This window comes from Leuciscus leuciscus (assembly GCF_965113295.1).
Source record: "Leuciscus leuciscus genome assembly, chromosome: 8".
NCBI classification, from domain to species: domain Eukaryota; kingdom Metazoa; phylum Chordata; class Actinopteri; order Cypriniformes; family Leuciscidae; genus Leuciscus; species Leuciscus leuciscus.
The window spans coordinates 37,674,651-37,696,854 of NC_138732.1; the positions used below are offsets into that span (position 1 = coordinate 37,674,651).

At 38.1% G+C, this 22,204-nt stretch overlaps 1 protein-coding gene across 1 annotated transcript in view; it reads right to left on the bottom strand.

Annotated features, from left to right (window-relative positions):
- The window catches only part of frmpd3 (FERM and PDZ domain containing 3), a 153,967-nt gene extending 141,341 nt beyond the window's left edge, over positions 1–12,626 (bottom strand). Inside the window, exon 1 of the mRNA XM_082178257.1 lies at positions 12,291–12,626. The gene's annotated coding sequence lies outside the window, so the exon portion shown is untranslated. The remainder of the gene's footprint in view (positions 1–12,290) is intronic.
- Between the last annotated feature and the right edge of the window lie 9,578 nt (positions 12,627–22,204).

A 22,204-nucleotide genomic window follows, 5' to 3' on the forward strand; every position in this document is an offset into this window, starting at 1 on the left:
CCTAGTCCTAGACTAGACTAAAATGGCCCTTTAAACCAGATTAACACACACACACACACACACACACACACACACACACACACACACACACACACACACACACACACACACACACACACACACACACACACACACACACACACACACTGACTTGATCACTCTTTGACTTCACTTGATGTTTTCATTTTGAAATATGTTTAAATCTAGTAACCTTTCACTTCCCATCATGCTTTGCACAGGGCTGAATTGGGAGAGTAAATTGTGAAATAAAGTGATGTTTTATAAATTTTTTTTAGAAAGATGAGAAAACGGAGAGACTATACCTAAACTATATATAAGATCATTTGGGATGCTCAAACAAATGTTTTGATTGAATTGTTGCACTTTTCAGGGAAATCCATCTTCCATGGAGTGCTCTCTGCATATTATGCTAAATCACTTTATGCAGCTTCTGGTTTTTTGTTTGTTTGTCTGTTTGTTTTTTGCAAATATGTCTTGAAAATGTTTTTGTACGTCTGTTTCTGAAGTGTCCAAGTCTTACATGTAGAGCAGACAGAAGAGAAGCAGACATTGCAAGCAAGACAAGAAAAAAAAAAAGCAGAAAAAAAAAATCCATTAAATTCTGTTGAAATATTAAATGAATATATCTATATAGTTTTTTTTTTTCTGCATATCTCTTTTCCCTTTTTATTTTATAAAAACCTTATGAAAGATTTAGATAATATTGGATTGTACCGCAGTAAAAGGCAAGGTGGGACTGAATCGTCCTGTTGGCCCTTTCAAACCTTTCAACTGGATATGTGTCTTTTCCAGGTTCACTCTTCGGGAAACAAGAAATCTTCATTTAATTCAGTGAATTAAAGTGAATAACATTGATTCCGTTTTTTTTTATATATATTTGGTTTTGATAGAGTTAAAAGTGAACATAAAATGTAAATAAAGACCTAAAATTGTCCATGATTTATACAAGTGCATGTTTAAAAATAAAAACATTTAATAATAATTAGCAAAATGCAGTTTTTCTTTTCTTTTTTAGACGCAACATAGCATAACGCACCACAGGACATGTCAACTTCCCAAGCGTATTTCATAAACTTATTACAAGTTATAAATGTACATAGTAGTTCAAAATCAAACAAACAAAATGAATTAAATTGAATAAAACTTAATAACAAGTAACTTTTGTATTAAGAATGTCAAATGAGTCTGCACATCTAAAACACAGAGTAGGATTTTCTTTTTCTTCATATTTCACACATTTGTTTTATGTTTTTTAAATTACAACTAAGCACAAAGTTTCAACTAGTTGTTCACTGTGGTCACTGATGATGATTCAATATCATCTGTCAAAATCTGAGCTCTGTCAAAATCACCGGCCGCCTGTTACATGTTTTGCTTGGTTGTAATACATAAAACATGACATATACCTTTTTTGCTTTAACTCTTATATTATCACTAGTACTCTCAGACATTTGGAGCCCTCTGTACTTAGCAAGTGTCTTGTAGATTGAAGACACACGCGTGTGTTGTGTTTTCATGGTGTATGGGGACTTTCCATAGACATAAGGATTTTATACCGTTCAAACTGTATATTCTATCCCCAAAACCTACCCATCACAGAAAACGTTCTGCATTTTTACATTTTCAAAAAAAGCTGTCTTCCTCATGAGGACAACAAATGTCCCCACAAAGACAAGGATTTCAGATAGTGCCATCTTTGTGGGGACATTTTGTCCTCAAAACGTAGGGTTTACCAGGACCACACACACACACACACACACACACACACACACACACACACACACACACACACACACACACACACACACACACACACACACACACACACACACACACACACACACACACACACTGTAAAACCACACATATTCACACACATGGATGGCTGTGGAAGTGAATCATGCAAATACAGTATCTCAAGCTGAGAGTGACAGTGATTGAAAAGACCTCAAGCAGTGTTAATTAATTGTCTAATCAGCATTATAGCTCTTGCTGTTATTTTTACACATCTTCAAGCTATGAAATTTGCAATCCATTTCCTTCTAGAATCCTGCATTTTTGCATGAGTGTCTACCATTCTGCATTCGAGTACACACTTAGCACTGATAAGATGTCTGTGACGTACAGCAGAATCTATTAACAGATTTACTGAAACAAAACAGTGTTCAGTATCCAACGTGAGTACATTTAGAATCAAAGTCAAAATAAACGGTTCCAACAACCATCACAAAAAAGGTGCTAAACATGCGGTCTGCAATATTTACACTACACACAGTAAACTTGAACGTATCCTGCTCCTTTGGGACCACATTCAAATAAAAATGCCCTCTCCTGCCTCAGCATGCTCCTGGCATTTTGTTTGACTATATATTGGCTGTATTTTAAACTCAGAATTCAAGTTAAGAATTTTCAGTTTATTCTGCGAAAGCCAATAATTTGTGTATGTGTACATATAATCTTATACTCACATATCAGATGAAAATCAGACTAACTCATCGCCCTTATTTCTCAATCATAAAATACATAAAAATATAACCTATCCTTGTTTATCTTGAGGCAAGTATAATATAAGAATGTATATATTCTCTCTCTCTCTCTCTCTCTCTCTCTCTCTCTCTCTATATATATATATATACACATGTATATACTTGTCATATATATACAGTTGTGGTCAGAATTAATGACACCCTTGGTAAATATGATAAAAAATGGCTGTAAAAAATAAATCTGCATTGTTTATCCTTTTGATCTTTCATATAATTTTTTTTTTTTTTATAATTGCAAAAACTAACCTTTCATTGAAGTAAAAGAATTGAAAGTGGGGGAAAATCACATTATGAAATAAATGTTTTTCTCCAAAACACATTGGCCACAAATATTGGCACCCTTTTATTAAATACTTTTTGCAATCTCCTTTTTCCAAGATAACAGCTCTGAGTCTTCTTCTATAATGCCTGATGAGTTTGGAGAACACCTGACAAGAGATCAGAGACCATTCCTCCATATAGAATCTCTCCATATCCTTCAGATTCCCAGATCCATGTTGGCGCTTCTCTTCAGTTCTACCAGAAAGACTCAGGAGAATTAATACTGTGACAATGAACATTTATTTAAGAGCTCAGCAAACAATCAAATTCTTTGGCGTAGGCCCCGTCCGTAACTCGCATTCCGAGGGTACGGAATCTGCATATCCTGCCTGAAGACGAAGGCAGGGGCGCAGCCCACCCCCTGTGAAGTAAGGAAGGGGGCCATCTGGTGGTGGTGGGGTGGAAGGAGGAAGAGGACATCCTGGCGTCTTCAGGATGGAGGGGAGAGCCCGTCTGGAGGTGTTGGGGAGGATGGAGGGGAGGACCCGACATGGTGGTGTTGGGGGGGATGGAGGAAAGTTCCCGTCTTAGTGGTGGTTGGGGAGGATGGAGGTGCTTGAAGCGACAGCATCTGCGAACTCAGACATGAGTAAGTACCACCCTTTTAAGGTGCTATTAAGATATGATTGGATAGATGAGAGGTAATAAGTGACGAGAACGATTGAGTCTTCCTGGCAGAACTTGCGCTAGGCTTCATTTCACTCCACTCATTTTCTATAGGGCTCAGGTCAGGGACTGGGACGGTCATGGCAGAAGCTTCATTTTGTGCTCCGTAACACATTTTTGTGTTGATTTTAAGCTTGTTTTGGATCATTGTCCTGATGGAAGATTCGACCACGGCCCATTATAAGATTTCTAGCAGAAGGCGTCAGGTTTTGATTTTTTATCTGTTGATATTTGATCGAATCCATGATGCCATGTATCTGAACAAGATGTCCAGGACCTCCAGCAGAAAAATATGCCCACAACATTAACGATCCAACAGTTTATTAAATTGTACACATGGGGTACTTTTTATCCTTGTGTGCACCAAACCCATCTAGCGTGTTTGCTGCCAAAAAGCTCTTTTTTTAGTTTCATCCGACCACAGATCCCTGTGCCGTTTGAAGTTCCAGTCGTGTCTGACAACTTTTTGTTTTTGGATGAGCGAGGAGGATTGTTCTTGAAACCCTCCCAAACAACATGTGGGGATGTAGGGGTTGTTTGATTTTTTTTTTGATTTTTTGGTAGGCTTCTGACCTCAAGACATCTCTGCAATTCTTCATATGTGATCCTTGGAGAGTCTTTGGCCACTCAAACTCTCCTCCTCACCGTCCATTAAGACAATATAGACACACTTCCTGGCAGATTTGTAACATCTTTAGTTGATTGGAACTTCTTAATTATTGCCCTGATGGTCAAAATGGGTATTTTCAATTCTTTAGCTATTTTCTTACAGCCACTTTCTATTTTGTGATGCTCAACAATCTTTTGATGCACATCAGAACTATATTCTTTGGTTTTACTCATTGTGATGGATGATTAAGGGAATTTGGCCTTTGTGTTTGCTTATATTTAAACTCCTGTGAAACAAGAAGTCATAGCTAGACAATTTCATGTTCCTAGTCACCCTGGTGTGCTAAAAAAAGGTTCATATTAATGGGAATATACTTCAGAGATATTTTACTCGTAAAAAAAATTCAAGGGGTGCCAGTAATTGTGGCCAACGTGTTTTGGAGAAAAACATTTATTTCATAATGTGATTTCCCCTCACTTTCAATTATTTTACTTCAATGAAAGGTTAGATTGTTGCAATTTTTTTTTTAATGAAAGATCAAAAGGATACACATTGCAGATGTATTTCTTACAGCCATTTTTGATCATATTTACCAGGGGTGCCATTCATTCTGACCACAACTGTATGAATATATTTTTATAGTAAATGAAAAAGAAAAATGTTAACACATTTACCATTAACACAGACACTGCATCTTTTGCGTCCAACTCTGAAACTCAGGGCTTAAAGAAAATCCTGACTTCCCACTCTTAATTATAACTTTGTGATGACATGTGCATTTGACTTGTAAATTATTTCTTTCCAAAATGTCTTGAATACACAATGAATCCTGATGCTGGTGTAACACCGCACTGCACATTTTGGATGTCTTCAGCTCTTGAAGTCTCTACCAATAAGTGTGTGATATAAATCAGATGTGTTAAATCGGAGATGCATCCAAAATGTGAAGTGCAGGAGAATGATAATCACTGCTTTGATCTGTGTTATCAGTAAAAACATACTTCCTTACATCACTGATTATGCATCTATAGCTCCCATGCTACTGTCATCTTTGAGCAATGTTTCAAAAATTCCCTTTATATATGTAACAATAACAATTTGTTACATTGAATTTGTTTGTTTCTCACCCAAGGATTTTTATTTGCACCTATAGGGTTAATTTAATATGTGTTCCTTCTTGGATATTCAACAAACAATGTACCAGGCCTGCCCAATAAAACATACAGTCAAACCAGATATCATTTTTTATATTTTTTTATTAGTGGGTGCAGGACACTATAGTTCATTTGTGTAAGTGAGGATAGCAAAATAAAGTAAACTGTGACATATTATACCCAAAAATTCTTCATACAGTGGGTTACCAGTAACATTTATACAAATTTGGGACAAAAGATTATTCAGACACTTTGACCTGACCATGTTTTGCTTAAGTGTTTTTGTTTTTGTTTTTTTTATTGCTAATGCGACCTTTTTACACCACAGACTCAACAAAATGAAGCATTGTTTGGTAATTGGTTGACCTAAATTGGTATTATCTAATTGTGTAGTTAAATTTAACAGCTGACATCTATTAAACCTAATTCATCTGTGAGACCGTCTAACAGAAGGATGGACAAAACCAGTGAAATATCAGCTGATCTGATAACTCTGAGTTCTACCAGAAAGACTCGGGAGAATTAATACTGTGACAATGAACATTTATTTAAGAGCTCAGCAAACAATCGAATTCTTTGGCGTAGGCCCCGTCCGTAACTTGCATTCCGAGGGTACGGAATCTGCATATCCTGCCTGAAGACGAAGGCAGGGGCGCAGCCCACCCCCTGTGAAGTAAGGAAGGGGGCCATTCCACCCCACATACGGTGGTGGTGGGGTGGTGGGGTGGTGGGGTGGTGGGGTGGAAGGGTGGAAGGAGGAGAGGACATCCTGGCGTCTTCGGGGTAGAGGGGAGAGCCCGTCTGGAGGTGATGGGGAGGATGGAGGGGAGGACCCAGCATAGAAATGTTAGGGAGATGAAGGAAAAGTCCCGTCTTGGTGGTGGATGGGGAGGATGGAGGTGGTTGAAGCGACAGCATCTGCGAACTCAGACATGTGTAAGTACCACCCTTTTATACTGGCTATTAGGATATGATTGGATAGATGAGAAGGTAATACATGACGTGAACGATTGAGTCTTCCTGGCAGAACTTACGCTAGCTTCATTTCTTGTCATATTTTATTACCATTTTCTAAACTATACCGAATAAACTGTGACAATGTTGAAGGTGTCTGAATAAATTTTGGTTTGACTGTATATTTAGCAGAAAATAGTGTAGGGTTGTTGATCCTAGATTATGTTTATAAACAATATTTTCATCAGAGTAACCGATGAATCATGCACAGTGAGACAACGGACAATTGTAAAAAAACAAAACAAAACAAAAAACTGTAAATACAATCAAGTTTGGTGTTGTCTTTAATCTAGCGTGTGAATGAGCTCATCCAGTTGCAGATATTCCAGTGCTGTATTTTTAGCAGTAAGAGTTTGGGAGTGTTGATGTGGCAGTGCTGTGAGTGGCTGCTCTTTGACCACAGTAAGAGCTGTTCTGTTCCTGCTCTGAGTAGGTGGACTCTCATCCACAGTTCCCTCTTTTTCTCTCAGTCTATGCACAGTATCTTTGTTTGCAGCTATCGTGCTTTGAGTTACAAAAGGTTTCCATGGGAACTAAATGGAGATCACTCAAAAAAAAGAAAAAAAAGTAGTTGAGACTTTGCATACACTGTGATGTGGTGGTAGCCAGAGGCTTTGCTTTGCCATTAATTGAGTTTGTAGATGATTGGCACATACATAATGAACCAACCACAACCAGCAGCTTGGGATAATTCCCTGACCTGCTATGAAAGCTTGTTTCCGCCACAGAATAAAAAATAAAAAGGCGGTTGCGACTTTTTTTCTTGCAATTGTGAGTTTACACCAGAATTGCGTGATATAATGTTGTAATTGCGAGATATAAACTCAAAATTGTGAGATGTATACTTTCAGTCTTTTTTCCTCAGGATAGGACTTTATAACTCTCAATTGCAAGTTTATATCTCACAATTCTGAGAAAAAATAAGTCAGAATTCCGAGATAAAAAAGTCACAATTATCTTTCAAAATGTTTTATTTTGTGGCAGAAACAAGCTTCTATAGACCTGCTGATTATAATTGAACACAAATTTGGACACTGACGTTACTTTGCGTTTAAACATAAGACAGGGCATAAAGAAACATAAAGACTCAGAAAGTGCCTTTGGAAAGTAATCATGTGAATAACATGAAATCCAAAAACATATTCACATTACATCTCATTACTGTAATGTGAAAAAAAAAAAAGGTCGTCCCACACTGTACACTATAATGGAAAATAGTACAAAAGCTGTCACTGCGCCGAAATCCTTTCAAAAGGTTGTAATATGTACCATTTTGATACTAATATGTACACCTTTGGTACCAAGATGTACCTTTGAGGTGCTTATATCTCTTTAGTTACAAAGGTGTACCTTTTGAAAGGGTATTGCCCCAGTGACAGCTTTTGTAACTTTTTTTCTCTGAGAGTGTAGTGATTAGGCCTAGTGATTTGGGGGCAATCATGGTCTGGGGTTAGGGTCTGGGGGCGATCGAAACGTTTTGGCTTCACTTCACTTGTTAGAGAGTAAGACTGGTAACCCAAAGGTTGCCGGTTCCATTCTCAATACCGGTAGGAAATGACTGAGGTGCCCTTGAGCAAGACGCCAAACCCCCAATCGCTCCCCGGGCGCCGCAGTGTGTGTGTGTGTCCACAGTTTGCAGTGTGTGTGTGTTCACTACTCACTGCTCCTAATGTGTTAGCACTAATTTGTATGGGTTAAATGCAGAAGACAAGTATAGGTTTACCATTTTCAACCTTCACGTGTCACTTTCATTTTTCACTTTCAGGATAAGACAAAAACACGGTTTGAAATCTGGATTCATGATGTACTCGCTCATTATATAAATTGTTCTTTTGAACAAAAAAAGTTACATAATATAACTTTAACTGTCATAAAAAAAAAGGGATACTTAATGGTCCTAAAAATAGGCTTCATTTTCTTTGTGCGAAATATAACGCATGGGTTCGTTTTAAGTCTTATTAGCAGTGATGGCATGAAGTCTAATGGCGAGGCAGTGTCACAAATCCTGAAAAACCACATAATTTTTATTGCTAATCTCAAATGCCATCGAATGTAATTGGTGAGTGTTCACTAGAGTGGGTGTGCTTTGTATAACAGCTCTCTGTGTGTCACTGCACTGCAGCTCTCAGCTGCGTCTACTGCATTTGCATTAACTTCAGTCTGCAATCAACATTATATGACACACCAACCTATTGATATGCCTGTTCCATAGTTATGCATGCTATACTCTGTCAAGAAAATTAGATTTTTCCCCCCTAAAATGTTAGCTTTGACCTTTTTTAAGGTGGATCACATTTTCCTGATTTAAGCTAGTTTTTACAATATTTATTATGTACTTTACAGTGTTGTAGCTAGTACTCGAGACCTGACTCAGTCCCAAGTCCTTTTCAAGTCTGAGTCCAAGAACAAATTTTCACTGGGGAGCATGTGGACCCGGCTTGACCATAAAACTTTGTTTTATGGTCTGTGCAGACTCGCGCATATTGTCCACTCTGTGTTATTGTGTCTCTGGATCAGAGCAAACTGTGTGTGCACTGCGAATATTAGTCGTCATTTCACCTTCTAGTTTAACTATAGACCCCATATAGTCTGGCTATGAGTAACCCACTTCTAGCCAAAATAACCTTGAATTTGGTTACATGTCATTTTTGCCAAAATAACTTGCGAGATGTATGATATTCCATAATATAAGTAAAATCAGCAGTGATTACAAGGTGTTTGGTTTAATATCTTTGACATGTTCTACGCGTAGCCTGTGCGTCTATCCTTGGGATATCTTTAGAAGTCTATTACATTTTGACTGACAGCCCAAATTTTGCCTTGTTTTTGCCTAGGCATCAGGGCCGTGTTTGGACAGCTATTAGACATCTTTTAAACGCAAAATTGCTTGCTGGGCAAAAACGTAGGATGCGGCTTCTTTCCGCAGAAGAAAGAAGTCTTGACTTGGTCTCGACTCAGACTTCTAATTAGCTGGTCTCGACTACAACACTGGTACTTCATATGATACCATCTAAATTAGCTTTTTATCAAATCAAATTATTTAATATTGCAGAAGAAGCATTCGGTTACAATAATTAAAGTAGTTTTAATGGGACTGAAAAAGTCAAATAAAAAATGTTCACCAAAGTCAAATTGGATAATTCAATTCTATATTCAAAGACATGTCTTATAGTCACCAAAGGCCTGTTTGTCTAGAACATCCCCATTGATCTATTATCATCTGTCCTTTGACTTCTTCAACACCTACAGCTGAAAAGCTTGAGTCATGTTTCTAATTTTAACCCAGCCTCTGACCTCCCTTGTGTCATGCAGAACCCAATAAAGACTCAGAACGTGTCCAGACTGCCAAGCCAGCGGGACCCTTCTTCTGAAGGAGTCAAATGCAGAGTCTTACAGTCATCCTGTCATCATGAAACGTGAGTAAGGGCTAATGCACAATCATTAATGCAACATAAACCCTGACAAGTGATCTGAGGCCTTTTTAAGATTCAAGCTGACAAAACCAGACAAATGCCACCACATTTAAGAGGTATCACTAAACTCAAACTAAACTTCCTCTGTCAAATCAGGACTCGATCCTGAGTTTGTGAATAGTTCATCAGAGTGCACAGTGAAGCATTACGTTCGCAAGACAATACGATCCCCTGCTGGAGAAAGTTAGTGCAGTATATTTCTGGGCTAATAATGAAGAGATAATTATGAGGAATATGACAAATTAAAACATATTTACATAGCAACAGGAAACACACTGCTGCCTGGAAAGCTTGAGAGGAATGAAGAAAAGGGGAAAAAAGTAAAATATACAAAAATATCAGTTAGTGAATGTGAATTAATCTTGGTTTCACAACATGAAAATATAGGCTCATTAAACTAAACAAACATTTTTGTTAATTTACTAAATTATTTTTAATTACTATTATTAATTAGATGTTAAACCAGGATGCAACACACACACGTTGAGTTTCCACCAGCATAATGATTTTTATACTGTAAAATGGTATATTCTATCTCTTAACCCTAAACCTACCCATCACAGAACACTTTTTGCATTTTTACATTTTCAAAAAAAACAAAACTTAGTATGATTTACAAGCTGTTTTCCACATGGGGACCAAAAAAAGTCCCCACAAGGACAAGGATTTCAGATATTGCCAGGATGAAGATGTCCAATTTTTTCTTATTTTGTTTTAATATCATATTTTAAAGAAAAGATACATGTTTTCCGAAAGACAAATTGAACAATTTACCTTGATCTTCAAATTTAAAAAGATTTTAAAAAAACTACCATGGTTGTTTGGTGTTGTCTAAAGTATTGCAGAGTACTAAGTAAATGTCAGGGTACATGAAAATGGCAATCATTCAGTACCATGGTATATATCAAACTGCCATGCTATTATCACTGGATCCCATAATTGTACCTTCATACTCATCGTACATTTTCCACCTACTATCTGTGCCCTTAAAGTCGGTGACATGGCCATACTGTTCAGCAGTGTGATGTACAGTATGTTGCGCTCAACAATAACGGACACCTAATCTCTACCAGACCCAATCACCTCTAAATGCAACATTTCTATGCAGGTTTAATCTTGGAAATGCACTATGGTGCTTCCTCATACTGTCATAAACTTTTATCGAGTTGTGCTATAACTGAAAAGCGACAGATTGCACTGGCTTGGAGTCCACATTTACATGCATATGAGCTGCTGTGTCCGACTCGGGATCAATGGCCAACCATTGCGTTAACAAGACACTGAAGATCATATAACTGTGAAGTCCTCAGGAGACCATATGACACGTTTAATCATTTCAAATTAGATTGCATTTGACATGTGAGTAAACGTGGACCAGAACAGCAAGCCTGAGAGCACATTAGTCACTGAATATAGAGGACATGATGGTGCAGTTTTCAAAGCTGTTAAGTCCCTAATCAAATCCCACATTTATTGGCTAAAGTAAAGGAAAAAGAAGGCTGAAATCACTTAGTCATACCTTCCTATCCATTCTCAACGTGCACAAAATTTAATTTCCACTCTTCACTAAACACATCATTAATCTATGCCAGGCAACAACATTTTCCCTACAATAAAATACAGAAGCGCATCCAGTTACATACAAAGATTTCCTGAAAGGATTGCCTGAAATGCATCTTTAAAAATCAAGCATCATTATTATTCACAATGATGCAAGAAAAAAAAAAAAAAACATGCAAATGTAAACACAGCTGATTTTGTGTACTGAATATGGTTATTTAGCTCATTAGCACAGATTGCCTGCATTGAAATTGTGAACTGAGGTACAATATGCACATGTGTAAATCTTTCACCGGCACTAAACCTGCAGCTGAGAGACCCTACAGCCCCACCACAAGGGTTTCACAGAACCCCAGCCCATTGCAAATTAAGCATTTCCTCAGTCAATAGTGCATTTAATGCTTGCTAACTGAATATTCCAGTTCTGTAAAAATGCAAAGCAAAGCATAAAAATGCAAAGCTCAAGTGAAAGGTTGAGTCCACTTGTCAAAGCCACCAGATGATGTTGTTGTTAACATTCAGATTTCATTGACGAGCTACATGAGTTTTAATTAAGATTATGCAAGAAGATGACTGTGGCTCGCATCACTGTTCAGTTGAGAATAAAGTAGATATGATTGCTTGAGGCATAGTTCCTTTTTTCATTTTACTGTCTGCTTTGCCACACACATACAGAATTTTAATGAGGATCTTTCCCAGCGTCTCCAAGGCATGAGTTTTGCTTCTCTTACACGCATCTCTTTTGTATTTCCAAACTTCGTTCGAACCACGCTCTCACTCAAACATGCCAATCTCACAACCTTATATACAGTTTCTCCGAGAACGAGAACCAAACAAGAACGTCAGCTCGCATAGCCCTTCCTCCCCTACGGAGGATTTTATTGATCCTTAAATCTGATGAATTAAATGGCAGGTTGAACCTTACCTATGTTTGAAGGAGCGTTTGCATGCAGCAGCCGGTTTCAGCCCGACCAGTCATGCCCTCCTATTTGGGCAGCTTGAGTGCTTGCTGGCAGCTGCACAGGTGGAGGTTCACAGAGAGCTCTTTCCCATTCACCCAGGTCATTGCAGCTGGCCCCGGTGTCTTCTCGAGCAGACAGGGGGATGGGCGGCAGCTCGGACCTCTCACATCTCTGGCGGATCCCTGCCGTGTGCGTTTGCTCTTAGTGACTGCTGGATGGAACTTTCCCCGGTATTCTCCACCTTGCAGGGGTTGCATGCATTTCCCTTCCTTTTGTGAGATCCGGCAAGTGTGACTGAGATGCAGGGAGGTATAGAGCATAAACACAGGAGAGGAGAGAGAAAGGGAGGCAGGGAGAGAGAGAGAGTGTGAGAGAGAGAGAGAGGGAGGGTGCAGGAGAGATATGCTTCGTTTATTGGCATAAATCAGGAAGGGAGAGAAGAGGAGGGTCTGTGGAGAGACTACAGAACATGTCAGTCTAGTTCACATTAGAACATGTGTGTGCACATCCCAAGAGATGCTCTCTGGACATATGTGATTATGGGTAATGTTGCTTTGATAACACTGCATGCTGGGTTTCCCTGTCTGTCCTTGTGCCGTGACACTGCTTGTACTAATAAAACGCATAAACGTGCCAAGACTGGACGATCAATCACGTACACGGGCACGCACACAGGGAATGCACTGAGGCAAAGAGGCTGTATGTGTCTCCTGGGAGAAAATTTACATTAAATACTTCCGCAGGGAATATGGTATTGATGTGATCTATCCTGCATGCTGCTCTTTGAAAACCTTCTGGGAGAGAGCACACAAGGAACACTAGGTTGTTAATCAAATAACACAGCAAAGTAGCATCTTTAAATACTTAAGCCAGTGCAGGATAGTGGTGTAAAGATACTTTCTGAGCGAGGCGATCTGGTTCCTATTTGGCTGGGACCTTGAAGCCAACATGAAAATAAATTTGCAAGCAATTTTACTTCCGAAATGTGACATTTTTATGAGTCAAACAGGTACTGAATGGAGGCGGCCACAAATACATCAGGATTTGATTGGATTGTTAATAGCAGTCAGTTATGGAGGTTTACAACTCTCCAGAAACACTTCCAGCAACCACTTTTGAGGCAGCTTTTTGACTGGGACATGGAAGCTGAAGGTCAAGTTCAGCCTCAGTTGCACTTCAGTGTATCTCAGTGTTGACGTATGTTTTTCCAAATCACTTTGCTGTGTCTGTAGCACATTTTTTGCAAAATGGTATAAAGTTGCTTCTTGCCCGTTTTGCGTCAGTTTCAAAGTGAAATGTTCAGAGAATGGTGCTAAAAGTTTCATTTTCTCCTGAACAGAAGAACATGACTATGGCAAAAAAAGAAAAAGTATGTTGGTTAATGCACTTATTGTGGTTGTCCGGAAATAAAATGTCACCAAATCTTACTATAATACTATAAACCAGTGGTGGCTCGTCAGAGGCTCATCATGTACAGTGTGTGTGTGTGTGTGTGTGTGTGTGTGTGTGTGTGTTTGCATGCCGTGTTTGTAATTTCACCATTTTAAACTATAAAATATTGTTTATTAATAAAAAGTAAGTTATCAGTTTATATTTCTTTCGAATAACATGAACCAATGAATCGGAATAAGACCATAAATTTGTTTTAAGAAAACAAAAATGTTCATTTTTCAAACAGTAAGAACCACTGCAAGGGTGCGACACTCAAGGCTGAAATGATTGTGTATGCAGACGAAATGAAAAATCATGAGACATTTAGAGCATGTGGCAGGATACAAAGAAGCTCGCCCAACTTTCCTTTCCCTTGTCAACCAGCCCCTCCAGTTGGACCAGTGTAATAATTGCAGAGCAGTTTTGATTTACACAGGCTATTGGTGTTGACATGCCTGTGTGTTAAAACTGACTAAACATGGGGAATTGAAGGTTCTGCATCAGTTGTTTTAATTTGGCTTTTCAGACTTGACTAATGATGGTTGTTACCTTCTAAACGTGACTTGATGTGAAAAATAATCTTCTTTCCAAGGACAGTACTGCGTATCATTCCATTTAGTCATTGAAATGCTAGTGACAAACATAATTTTAAATCATTGTACATGGTCATTGCACACCTGAAATTAACTTGATAGAGGACCTTGAATACAGTGATAATGAATCAGTGAAAGTTTACCAATTACTTGTTCTCTCATCAGAGCTTCATTAGGCAGCATTCTCCACTAGTTGTAAGGATCTTGATATTGATCATTATATATTCATGAAATGACACGGACTGAATACAAATTTGCAAGACTAGGGCTCCAACTAACTTTTCATTAGACACAAACTAAAGAACTCGCCACTTTCTTCTTCATCGGAGAGTTGGCATGGATAGGAACATGATATCATACTCTAAATATTTGTCCCATAAGCTGCCAAATTGACATGTATTCTCGCCTTTGTTGTTTGTTGCCATGTCAAACAATTGTCTCATGCTAACACGATGCTAATCATGTCAGCTCAAAAGCCAGTAGTCATGCAGGATATGTGAACTACTGGGTATTTGTTACCAAGTTAAGAGTCAAAATACTCTCTATAGCTGTGAATCAGTAGGGTCAAGTGAAAAAATTCAATACATTTACCAGGCTTTTTTTTGTTTCAACTGGCCATTTATTAAAAAAAGAAAAAAAAAAGAAAAAAAAAGCCAGTTACTACTAATAGGCCTATAACCTGGGATAAATCTCATTTTGCTTTTTATGATAAAACTTATGATTGCAACTGCAATTTAATAGCTCCAGGTTTATGCTTTGTATGTAGGTCTGCACAATAATAAAAACATACAAATAAAATAAAACTATCATATTGTCTCAGGCCACATTTGACACTGTTTTTATGGAACCGATTTAATATGACTATATAATAATCACTTTTTTAAAATAAATACAATAATTATTATTATTTTTAGTAGTAGTAGTAGTAGCAATTATTATTATTATTATTAAATTATAAAAAGAAATCAATGAAAAAAAGAGTGTTTAATAATAATAATTGCAATACTAAAAAATGTCTTTGCATAAGTGTTCATTTTGACAGCAAATTTTTATTTAGATTTAGTCATAAAAAAAGCCATTTAGTTTAGTCATCTGAATTGTTTTAGTTTTAGTGTAGTTTTAGTTGAATAAGTCTACAACAAATGTAATCGTCCCGCCCCAACATTTTCATGTCATACTTATTTGTTGACGAAAAGATCATTCACATTTTTTTGTTATAGTTTTTGTCATCACAAACTGGTTTTTATTTAGTTATCGTCTCATTTTCGTCACTAGAAAATTCTTGTTGCTGAAAAATATGATAAATTATTTGTCAACAAAATTAACACTGCTTAGCATTCGAATGTTAAACCATTTTATTTTGGTGAAAAACAGCAGGAAGACATAAAATATTCTCTTTAGTTGACATATTTATAAATTATTCACAATATAAATTGGGAATATGGTTGGGCATTTTCAAAGTGACCCAAACTCACAGCTCTTGCAGAGATGGAGTTTGTGTGGAGCAGCATATACTACGAACAAGCCAATCCGAGACACTGAAAACACCTGATTTGTTCACGCGGTAAAGGAACATAGTACCTCTGAAACATGTAGCGTGTCAGACTTTAGATTTATATAATTCATTAAATGAATGTTACTGTCAGGTTTAAGTTCTATTTCTATGGACTTTCAGTTTGTTTGTATTGTTCCCTAGTGTTCAGTTCCTGTTTTCCCACTCTTTTTAGTTTCCTTGGTCACTCATTACTCCCTAGTTTGTTTCTATGATTACCAATTGAGCTGTGCACCTGTGCCTTGTTCAGTTGATCATTAGTCCTGATACTCTCATCTGCATCCTCAGAGCACCGCGATACGATCGAAAAGGGCACCTTCGATTTCACGATTAAAGGGGCAGAGGCTCAAGACACACCCCCTCCACCTCCATTTAAAAAAATATATAATAATCTAAACGTTTTGCAACAATGGTGCCACAGGTTGCAGATCCCTGCCATAGCCTTTCACAGCCTGGGACCTGTCTTGAAATGCTCAGAGACACAGGTTGAGGATCCAAATGCAGCCGTTTATTGAGGAAATTCAGAATCATAATCCAAAAGACAGGCAAATAATCAAAACCAAGGCAAATCATATGGCGAACAATCCAATAACATGGCAGCAAACAGGAAAATCCAGAAAACTAGACAGAAGATCAAAAACCATTATACAGGAAACCAGAGAGAGTGCTCAGAAATGCAGTGTGGCACTTGCAAGACTTCGCAAAGAATGAGTGAAAATACAGGGCTTTAGGCAGAGTTTAACAAGATAATGAGACACAGCTGAAAGTAATCACAACATAATGAGATGAGCTCTGGGCTAGCTCATCATGAACTTAATTTCCCATGAGTCGGGAGGAGCGCCCCCCTAGTGGAGATTATGGGCACTCCATCTGGCGAATATGTGACATAGCCACCCCCCTTAAGGAGCGTATTCTAGACGCTCCTCAAACAGTGACAGAAATCCAGGAGGGAGGCGGTGTGGAGGCAGGCCAGGTCCATAGAGTGGAGGCAAGACTGTAGACTGAGGTGGATCGGGGAACCAAGAGGGAGCAGGCAGAGCAGGTGGCCAGGGCAGAGCTGATGGGACTGAAGAACATCTCAACTGAGCTGAAGACCACCACGGCAAAGTAGACGGGACTGCCGATTTCCACGGTGGAGCAGAAGACCCCTTACAGCAGAGTAGACGGGACTGATGATCCCCATGGCGGAGTAGAAAACAACCACAGCAGGGCAAAAGGGGCTAGTGACCACCATGAGCTGGTGTGACTGAAGACCACCCAGGCGTTGCTGAGGACCACCACGGCTGATCAGGCGTAACTGGAAGAAAGAGCATATAGAGGATAGGGTTGGATTCTAGGGCTGTGTCAAAACAGGCGGAGAGATCCGTAATTGCCTCCTTGGCCATAACAGGGTTTTCCAGATTGACCTCAGTGGTCATGACGGGACATATTGAGAGTTCATAGGTGACCAGGTCATAGGTGAGCAAACAGGAAGTTCTGGGATAACCTCCATGGTCATATCAGGGCCGATTGAGAATACAGGGATAAGATCAAAAACTATGACACAGGAAACAAGAGAGAGCGCTCAGAAATGCAGTGTGACACTTGCAAGACTTCGCAAAGAATTCTTCTTATTCTTCTGACTTTTAATAGCGTTTGGCAAGCTTTTTAACAACTTTTTAGTGTGCATTATCGCCACCTTCTGAAATGGAGTGTGGATTAGAATAGCCTACATTACTCGCCACAAATAACTAAATAAATAAATGTAATAACTAAATAAAATTAATAATAATAATAATACATTATTCGCAAAGAATGAATGAAAATACAGGGCTTATATAGGCAGAGTTTAACAAGACAATGAGACACAGCTGAACGTAATCACAACATAATGACATAATGAATCCAGGCAATGAGTTATGGGAAATTAAAGATCCCATGACATGAAATTTTCACTTTCTGAGGTTTTTTAACATTAATATGAGTTCCCCTAGCCTGTATATGGTCCCCAAGTTTCTAAAAATTTCAATCGGTGTAAATCGTGCTTTTGCTATCTTTCTCTGCCTTTGAGAAAATGGAGGCTCATACGCGCTGATCTTGAATCTCCTCCTTATGACGTCATAAGGAGGAAATGTTACCTCCCCTGTCTCTGCTTTGCCCGCCCAGAGAATATTTTCCGCCCATGAGAAAATGCGCTAGGAAGTAGGAACGCGCGCGCGCGATTTTAGTTTGTCCACGAGAGATATCATGGCTTTTGAGCGAGCGAAGCATAACAATTTCTCAATAATTGGATGTACAAATGAACACCGAAGGGTCAATACAGAGCTGGGCTTGCTGAACGTCTGAAACTAAAGTCTGGATCACTCTCTTTGGCTCAGTTACACACCTCGGACAAGTAAGTCAACAAATGATATATAAATGTTTTCCTTTACTGTTTATGGTTACCTAGATTTTACACGTAGAATGTGGCTGTAACATTAGCTATGCAGCTATGCAGTTTATGTGTGTGAATACACTTTGAGTGTATGTACACAAGATGTACACGTCTTTGTTATTTGGATAACCGTTTTCCTGTTGGTTATATGGCGCGCGTGATATCCGCAGATCGCAGAGCTTGATGTAATTGTAATAAGATAAATACAGACGTTACAGATCTCTTATGAAAAGGCAACAGTAGGTTAGCGTTAGCTACATGATAATAACTGTAAACCATCCGAATAAAGTACCGTATCCAGACATAATATTTTAACTAACCATTCGGAAACGTCCTGCTGGAGCAGCTGAGTTGCAACTTCTTCATCCGTTGCTTCTCAATCTGGATCAGATTCTGGGTCAAACTGAAATGCTTGAAAGACTGCGTGTCTTCGTGCCATTGCTATATCCAACGTAAACATGCACACCACGTTACCGTTGCGCAAGATGGTCAAGGCCACACCCACCCTCCACCTTGCGCCGCCTTTCTCCTCCTCATTAGTATTTAAAGCTACAGACACCGAAACGGCCTGTCTGAAGGAAGCTCATTCTGGGACTGGCTTGAAGTGGCTATAATTCTGCACCGAGGCTGAAAGCATGTCATGGGACCTTTAAGTTCATGATATAGCCCAGGAGTCTGGAGGCCTGTGCCCCTTCTCTCATCTACCTGCTCACTGCCTTTTCATTTCACTTGTAGGCACCACCTGAACTAGCACATCACCTCTGTCTTGTACACTGCTCCTTTTCCCAAGCTTCAGCGGGAAAATACCAAATTGTGCAATGTTTTAGAATCTCAGATGAAGGTGTCAGAGCTCTGGAAGACATCCTGCAATATTCCAGTGCCAAAGTTGTGATGTTACAGCAGGGTTACAAACCAGTTTCTCTCTCCCATCATGTGACCTTTAAAAGGCTTTATTTATATTGTTCCAACTCTTGGTCACAGCCCATCTGGATGTACTGCAGTTTGCATTCCAGGTGTGTATAAGACCCTGATCTGTATGCTCCACAGGGCATCCACCCATCTGGATACCACTGACCACTATCAGGCATGTGTTATATGTTTTTTCCAGCACCTTCAAATCCATTCAGCTATTGCCACTTGGGTGCAATCTCATGGCAATGCATGCTGATGCCACCACTGTGTGCCTGTAACTATGGAAACAGATGGACAATTGCCTGATACCTGGGACCTCTGGTGGGGAAAATGTGAATCTCTGTTAATATTTGTTAAATTTCCTACCTCTGCAAGTGACTGATTAAATTATTGATGGGTTTAGTCACTTTTCACCATATCACAAGCAAATACTGGCTGCATCAGAGCTTTGTGTCAAGGACTTCCTTTCTATTGTCATGGGAATAGTGCTAAAAATAGCCTGCTGATCACAGCCAGTCAAAGCTCACAGAGCAGATAGCCATGATATGTAACAGAAACATAAGTTGTAAAGTCTACAGTCAGATTGGAGGTCCTGAGATCATAAACAGTATCACAGTGTCTGGTTTAAACACATTATTTACACATGCAGAAAGCAATATCGTTCATATTCCAAAGCTGGAAATTTAGTGCTGCTTTTTTTATGTTTAGGTCAGAAAACATTGCTGTATGAGTGTTGAAATTTGTGGCTTTTGTAAACTGAGACCACTGCAACTGATCTTTTTGACAGGTCACATGACTTCACAGTGTGAGGATAAGTGTGTGATCATTCTCTTTCACTAAAAATAATCTTGTAAATGATGATGCTGTTAGAATAATGGTAATTGGCAGAATTATAAGAATACTTTTATTAACATTTATGGCATAAATAAATAATTTAAATATTAAATACTTATAAGTATTTTCCAGAGAAAATTATAATAATTAGTTTTGCTACTATAAATGACAATATTGAAATAACAAAAACAATGAGCCATTCATTTCATTTTGGAAAGAACATGATTGTGTTGTAATAATGTTATATGTAATAAAATATATATGCCTTTATATTTTAAGACGGGAGCTCTTCACAAGAGGATCATCATTTGGCAGTCCTTTTCATTAAAAAGTTTGAAAATAAATGGTATTAGGGTTAGGATTGTACATATTACAGTATGTATTACAGTGAAGACATTTTAAAGCTAAAATCACATTTAATGTCATTCAGTCATATTTGCTTTTAACGGAACTTGCTGGAACTTCACCAAAGATTACCAATGAATCCCAAAATCTAGCATTTCCTCCTTAACAAATTAACAATTTGTAAATCAAAGAAAACATTTGATAAAGGTCCTGGTATTTTACATGACATATCCCAACATGCTAACTAACAGACTAACTTTCATCCCTAATGCATTCATTTCTCAGATGTTCCAGAGCTTGCCATGCCTCCTTTCAAGAAGCACATCTCTTTGGGGGTAGTCAAGGAGAAATTAGACAAAACGAAAAATCAGCTTTTCTTTTACACTGCTCATGTGATGTTGATGTATTTCTATTAGCTTTGGATTTTACCCCAGTGGCTAATTTTTCACATTGTCAGATTTTTGACTGTTGTTATTCTTTTATGTACAAACAGAACACCCAAAACCCATTGTTTATGTTATAATGAAACGGCTGCCCTTGCAGGATGCTTGTGCATGGACACTTTATCAGTGCTTTGCATGCTGATTGGGAACCAGCACTGTTTCTGTTATCAGGACAGACATCTGGCTAAAGCATCCAGCCAATCTCTTGAGAAACATGTGGAGATAACTGTCCCAAATGATGAATACTTGCATATGAAAATGTTTGGTCAAGCTGATTGTTGATTCTTGTGCCTAGATGCAAACTGATTGACAATTTTTTATTTAATTTAAAAAAAAATTTTTTTTTTAGCTTTAATCTATCAAAGGCTCAGACATGGAATACTGCATAAAAGCTGTACTACAATATTCCATGTTTGCACAGAATTTGGAGGTAACAATGTAAAATATCCAAATATTTATCATTACACTCTCAAAAATAATGGGGCAGTACCCTTCTAGAAGGTATAAATATGTGCCATTTTTGTACTAATATGCCCCCTTTTGGAGTAAATTATGTGCAAAGCTGTATCTTTTGAAAGGGTACCATCCCAGTGACAGTAGTTGTACCATGTTTTGTGTGATTTTATAGGCTCAGTGTACCTAGTTTGTCAGCACAATTAAGATAATACAAGTGGATAAAGTTGAATTATTGAAATTAAAATGTTTTTAGTAGACTCATTAAGAACAAAAGTGGTTCTAATAAGATAACTTAATTTATGGATTATAATTGAAAATAAATTATACAATTTTATTTTGGCTCAAGAATCTTGAGCATATTGATTCATATTTAAATAAAAAAAGTAATGTACCGTTTTAAAAGTATTTCTAAACACACTTTTGTAGTTCTATTGCATCTTGTTTTTACACAATCACTCCTGATGCAGCTGATACTCATGAAATCCATCACTGATGCTTTTAAATAAAAATAAAAAAAGCTTCATATTAGGTTGCCTTGAATGATTTATCTCTCAGTTTTAAAAATGTATATCAATGCCAGTTTCATCATCATATTCTAGAAACGTTTTTGGAGGGCTACTCAAACAACATGCAAATTCTATTGCAACTATCAGAGAGTCTGATCTAGAATAACCCAGATTGTAAAAATAAATACAATGACAGTAAAACATGCATTTGATGTGTAACAAATAATTTATCTCATGCTTTCAGTTTTTGACTTAAAGTCCTTCTGTTAGCAAGTGTGCTTTTTAGGATCACATCCTCCAATACGTTTACTCAGATACATTTCACCAGACCCCTTACTTATGATTTCAAACCACAGAAAATGATAAAGATGGATAGGTGGTTTGTTGATAGT